The sequence below is a fragment of the Pyxicephalus adspersus genome, chromosome 7, assembly GCF_032062135.1.
Source record: "Pyxicephalus adspersus chromosome 7, UCB_Pads_2.0, whole genome shotgun sequence".
Taxonomy (NCBI): domain Eukaryota; kingdom Metazoa; phylum Chordata; class Amphibia; order Anura; family Pyxicephalidae; genus Pyxicephalus; species Pyxicephalus adspersus.
The window spans coordinates 53,937,446-53,944,139 of record NC_092864.1 but is presented as its reverse complement, the minus strand read 5'-3'; positions in this window follow the sequence as shown (position 1 = coordinate 53,944,139).

Sequence of the window (6,694 nt, the reverse complement as noted above, 5' to 3'; positions counted from 1 at the left end):
GAGTCTCTTCCCTTCTCTCCTCCTCTCTGCCTCTCCTTCCTGTCTCCTCCCCCCCTCCTGCATCACACTCTTCCCTCGGATGGCTCCTGCAGCACTGACACCCTGGATCGGGGATAGGGGGAGAGGGGTCACCCAACACATAGGTGCCATATATAGGGGGAGAGGGGTCACCCAACACATAGGTGCCAAGTATATCCCCCAATCTGCAGGACATTCATCTACTTACCTAGATATTTCTGATATAATAAAGTATATTTGGATTAATACCTGTACTGCTAATTGTGTATAAATGTTTATTATTAAGTGATTAATATTTCATTATCATTTTATTAAATATGATTTCATTATTATTTGCCAAGAGGGCACAATTCAGGCTGGATCTGCACTTTTGCATTTTTTTCTGGACATTTTCCATTTGTGTCAATGCACATCATAACACAAATGCATTATGGCGCATCTCATCGCATCATAATATGTTTTTATTTGGACATTGCAATGTGTGGTAATGATATGTGACAACGCACATTGATAGGTTTTCATGTCTTTGTATTGATTTCAGTGGGAAAATATAAGGTGTATATTGGCCCTTGGTGTATATATAAACCCAATTAGGAAAATCTCATAAAAGTGTAATTATAGACTTTTTTTATATTACCTGTTCCTGCCTTGGCACTTTCTGTTATGTGGTGGCAACGCTCTGTCCTGTGTTGTGTTTACCCTGTCACATGGAAAAGATTTTGTACCCCTTTTACCGCACATTACACAAGCATGGTCCACTGTCACCTTCAGCAAATCCGCACTGAGAAATGGAGTGTGTACAGGCTGCGTAGATTCACATTAGGGGCCATTTAGAAATAAATGAGTGCCACCCACAATATATGTACCATATGTGGACGCACAATACAAGGGGTGTACAGAACTTTAAGGGCCCATTCAGATTTTGTTTTTTTGTGTACTGCAGTTTTTTAAGCATTAATATGCCTTGTGTTATGGAAACCTATTCTAATAAGTCTCCTGGCACCAAAACAAGAAAGCACTCAATACATTATTTTCATATGGCGCACCACAACACACTATAGTGTGTTACTATGTGTTGTGCTGTACTATATCAGTGCATAGGGGGGCTACTTTAAAAAATGTCAGCACAACACACAGACAGACACACCTTACCAGATATTTTTTTTTTATTATGGCTTCAAGGGCTTATTCACCACAGCATGTTGTGGTAATGTATAGAAATCGCACACATATTATGCGTTACAATAGCATGCACATTAGTGTGTTACAGTGCCATTTATTCTGAATGAATAATTCTGCAATACTGAAGTACACTCAATGGTTGTGTGATGGTGATGTGTTGTGTAGTAAATAAATCCAGTTGGACCTGAAGGTTTTTGCTACAGCCCACTCCCACCACAGTACCACAATCACACGTTTACTATGACTTCTAGTGAAATGGGGCCTACAAATAACGCTTTTGTTCAATACTGCAGGCATATGGTATACTATGTAAATCAGCCCATGGCACTTTACATTTCAAATAAACACACAAAAAGTCTTACAATGCTGCATATGGCGCCGTTCATACCACATCTGCATGTTGCCGCACGATGCAGAAGACTTTATGCAGAACTTTGTCAGCTTTGTCTAAGTCAACAAAAGTACAGGAGAAATGTGAAAACACAGGTGAAATAGTTACTTTTTTCACACTAGCTTTTTGAACAAATACAAAATCCACCAATTTATAAATGTAAATGCTGCCCACACCTAAATGATTTTGTGTTTTTTTATTTATTGTGACTCCAGAAAGGAGTCGCATTACCAACTGCCACAAGCACAGACTATACTTTGCCTTTTCTTGATCTTTAATGGAAACCTGGAGTATAAAGGCTGTCATTGTCAGAGAATTTTGCGGATCAAATTGTCTATATCACTAAATGAGTCCCCAAACAAATATACAAGATCCAGGTCTGACCTGATTCACCTAAACCATTAAAGCCAGAGACAGCAAGGCACCTAGCTCTCTTATAGGAAGGTCAGTGATTACATCCCAAATACTATTCAGTACAGGTTTCTTAGGATACTGTAGCTCTGTCTGGTATTACAAGGGCCCCTAGATGTATATAGTAGATGTGACAGTGGATCCCACACCTGGTACCTCCCAGCCTAATTCTGCATGGCTGTCAATAAAATGCAAACATTTTATTGTGGCCAATAAAGATCTACTGCTCAGGGATCTCTCTTTCTATTTATATACACATACTGTATATACATACTCATTGTTATTTTATTATGTATTTTCCATGACACCCTCCTGATGTGGCCAAATGTGGCTAATGATAGAAAAATGTGGACACTTCCAGACGAAATTCATTGGAGGAATTAGCTATCCATAGGGCTCCATACCCCTATTACGATAAAAAAAAATTACAAAGCATGGTCGCCTTGGAAAAATAAATATAGTATTCTCATTTAATATTTACTAAGCTTCTATCTGTTTGACACCATTTAGTACTGGGTTTTAATTTTAAGAATGTATATATTATTACTTCAATTCTTTATTTTATTATTTATTTTAACTATGCTTATATGTTTTGTAACAAGATGGTATAAATTTTGTTTTTTATGTAAAGTATTTTATTGTAAGTTGTGAAAAATTATTGAAAAATTATAAATAAAAAAAAAAACTGTTACCTTTTGTTAGTGTCATAAAAGCGAGCCGGTTTTATTCTTTTTTTCTCCCCTAGACCAGGAGCTTGGGCCTCTACAGCATAAAAGATACAAAATAAAGCCAATTTACAGTGCTGGTCTGTGAAATATTTCAGAAACTATATGTACCATACAATGCGTCCTGTCAGTTATAGGTCGCTAAACATCTTTGATCCCCGTTAGCTGTGCAATGGATACTTCCAGGGAAATGCAATTAATGTGAAAGATAGCCAAGGGGAACAAATGATGCCCCTCATTACTATGACACCCTAGGCTACGGCTTAGGTTTGCGTTATGAGGAGTCCGGCCCTGCACACGTCTAGGCAAACTTTGTAGGCCTGTATACAGACGGTCAAGATGACCATTTGAGTTTAGGGATGCAGTTGTAAACTGAGAGAGGTGAGATTGTGATTACACATTTATCCGTCCTCTATGGCCAGCTTTTTAGACCTGTACATTACATACCAATGATCTGACAATCAAGAGATCTTGCAGCACCTGAGATTTCTCTGATTCTTGGTTGCCTATGGAAATAAGAGAGACAGCTGAACACTTGCTGCCATCCATGAAACATGAACAAAGTAGAGCGTAGTTTCATAAAGGAAAAAAGAGAAGGCTGAGTAAGCAGACCACAACCAATGTGTAAAAGTCTGTCCATATTTATGTTTCTTTATTCATTACAATTGCCATGGCCTGTTGTTAATTCCTATTTGGTTGCCAGGATGCCCCAACACATGGCCTGATCAATGTACAGATTCCAGGATTGTATAAACTTACCAGGTCTTGTGAGAAAATAATAAAATGAAAATTTGCCACATGCTACTAAACCTGCCCAAATATCCAGCAAACATCTAATAGGGGATTGTATGATCATGAGGTATGCTATGTGTTACATCTACACATGATACAATCTGACCTTTTCTTCTTTTGATCTACCAACAAAGACCTGTCTGACTAGATATAGACTCAGAAATCTATTATTAAATTTAAATGGGTTTGATAAATATAAAATGGATAGTAGTCAAATTGTAACATACACGGTAAATTTAACTGTAATCTAAACCTGCCAATATGGCAGCATGTGTGTCCTGCCTCCGCAGTCTCCATTTGTATTTAACATTTCAGAAGTGTCAGATACTTTGCCCCCCCCCCGCTACACACAATGGCTTCTTCCTCCCCCCTTCATCACAAGAGTGACCGAGGAGGCAATGGATCGTACCACAGTGTGTGGCAGGGGCGACATAGGCACACAAATGCTGACTACAAATATATGTTTATAGAATTTATTGCATTATTATTTTTATTAAAAAACAGGATATATATAGCGCCAACATATTACGCAGAGCTGTACAATAAATGGGGGTTCCAAATGACAGATAGTGACACAGGAGGAGGAGAGGACCCTGCCCTGAAGAGCTTACCATCTATTTGTGAATAATATTATTACTATGAAGCCTCTGTGGGTTCACTTTCCTGACAGACTGACATTGTATCTTTATTAATACATTGCTGTCAGCACAATGTGTGAAGATTTCCCTCTTTGTCTATAGCCATGAATCACCTGAGACAGTATTGTAGTGTGAGGAGATGCGCGCCTAGAGCACATAGTACAGCCCACACATGACATTCATTCACCACATAATCCACCCCGCAGCTCCTCTTTCATTCACCTACTGCACATTACCCAGCAGCACCATAATATTGTTATGACAACATCGCCCCGCCCACTGCCTTGCTGTCCAGCCTGTGATTGGCTGCTGTGTGCACATTCTCTTTCATTCCTTTATTGCACACGCGCGGTTTGACGCGATTTTATCCGATGGATTTATGGGAGTTGTAGTTCCTTTGGGAACCCAGGTTTAGGTGGTTGAAATTAACTGTCCGTTATCGCTCAGCTTTTGGTGACAATATATAAAAGTTCTGCACGCGTGGTGTTTGTAAATTATCGTTACAGTCGTATTCTGATAACGTGCAGGAAATGTATGGCATGGGAACGGTTCACATAAACCAGATGACAATCTCTGTTCATTGAAACAAACCCTCACTTGTTGTCTGAGCTGCTGCGTCCACCGCCCTCTGGTGGCCAGAAACTGAAATGGGACTGAATAAAGTTAATCATGCAGTACAATGCAGAGTCTGAATATTGAACAAGAAAGAACCCCATTGATCTAAAAACCCTCCTCCTCTTCCTAAAATTGCTGCATGATAGTGGTTTCAAAAATACATGACATCTTTGCACTGAAATTCTGGGGAGCAATGATTTACATTTACATTCCAGCACAAGAGAACATCTTTATAATTTCCTCTTTATAATTTCCAAAATCATTGGGAAGTTATCCACAACATAGGTGCTGTAGAGGGAATACAGGAGTAAGGTATATATACTGTTATTGATATTTTTTCCTACAGGTACATTTGTCTGCAGTGATGTCTAAAAGGCAAACAGGCCCTGGTCTAATCAGATGACATTGCATCTCACTATTAAGTTTTTTATTTATTCTTTTTATTAAGTTTTTTCAAAACTTACTTTTTAAAAAAATAACATACATAAAAAAAACAGATAAAATCAAAGTAAATACCACATGATGGCACTAAGATACAGAAATACAGCAAAAGGCAACACAGAGGTGCAGCCCATAAGTAAAAGACAGAAAAAAATAATGATCATATGGATTGGTTAAAATTGCTGCAATGCTTCTGAGAAGGCAGTGTGGCAACTACAACTAAAATATTAAATTGCAACAGGAAATATAGAGACCAGGGCCTGATTTATTAAAGCTCTCCAAGGCTGGAGAAGATAGAATTTCATCGGTGAAGCTGGGTGATCCATCAAACCTGGAATGGATTTCTTTAAAGTCATTTGCTATTTGCCAGCAATTGTTTTGAATCCAGGACCAGATCAGATAATAAATCAGGCTCCATAAGTCATTTTCAGTGTTTTCCAATCTTTTTAACATGGGGGAACCCTTAAAGTAACTTCCAGGTCCTCAGGAAACCCCTACTACACTTACTGTATACACAGCTGACAGTACACAGTGGTAGTCAGTGGGAAGAATGTCACCCCTATAGATAGCCAAATAGATCATTGGTATCCGTTAAACTGATCTGAGATTCACAAACTATCATTGCTGAAGGAAGCCCCAGCAACCGCTGGAGGAACCCAGGTTTGGAAATACTGCCATAGGTCTTAAAGGTGTTACTAGCAAGGCAGGAAAAGTAAAAGTAGATAAATAGTGCAACTCCGCTTACATTATCAACTTGAATCACTGCAGGTCATAGTTAGTAGGAATGTAGAGGTTACACCAGCCATTCCCAACCAGGGTTTCCAGAGAGCAGTGTTTCTCAATCAGTGTGTAATGGAACCCTAAGGATCCTCCCGGGGTTACTAGGGTTCCTTCAGCAATCAGCAATTTGTGTCTCTCTGGTCAGTTTAGATGACACCATTGATTTCCTTTCCACTGGCCAGCTGTAAGAGACATTCTATCTACTTTACTATCATTATAATGTACTGTGCATATATTAATTATAGCAGGGGAGCCCTAAGTTCTGGGGTGAACACCACTTGTTAGAACTACAGGAGTCTAATGATGTTTTAGGTGTCTATGAAAGTGTTATTCTAGCCACTACTACAGTAATAGAGCATTCCATCAACTGAAAAACACTTTAGAAGACTTTTTAACATTGACCTTCCGAAAATTGGTTTCTCAGACCTGAAAATTATTTCAAGGGTTCATCAGTGGTAAAATAAAGTCTGGCGTATGATGCTTTGATTAGCCACTATAGAGATGTTCAGGATTTATGGTTCATCAAGGAACTATCAAATTTATCGGTTAAAAACAGATTTTGAGGAACTTTGGAGGGCATATAAGGATCACTTTAAAGAGACCCTGTCAGTTCTCTAAACAAATCTGAATGACAGGTCTCTGGTGTACTCACTTTTCCAGTGGCTTGTGTCTCCTAAATAAAAATGTAGCACTTTAGAGAG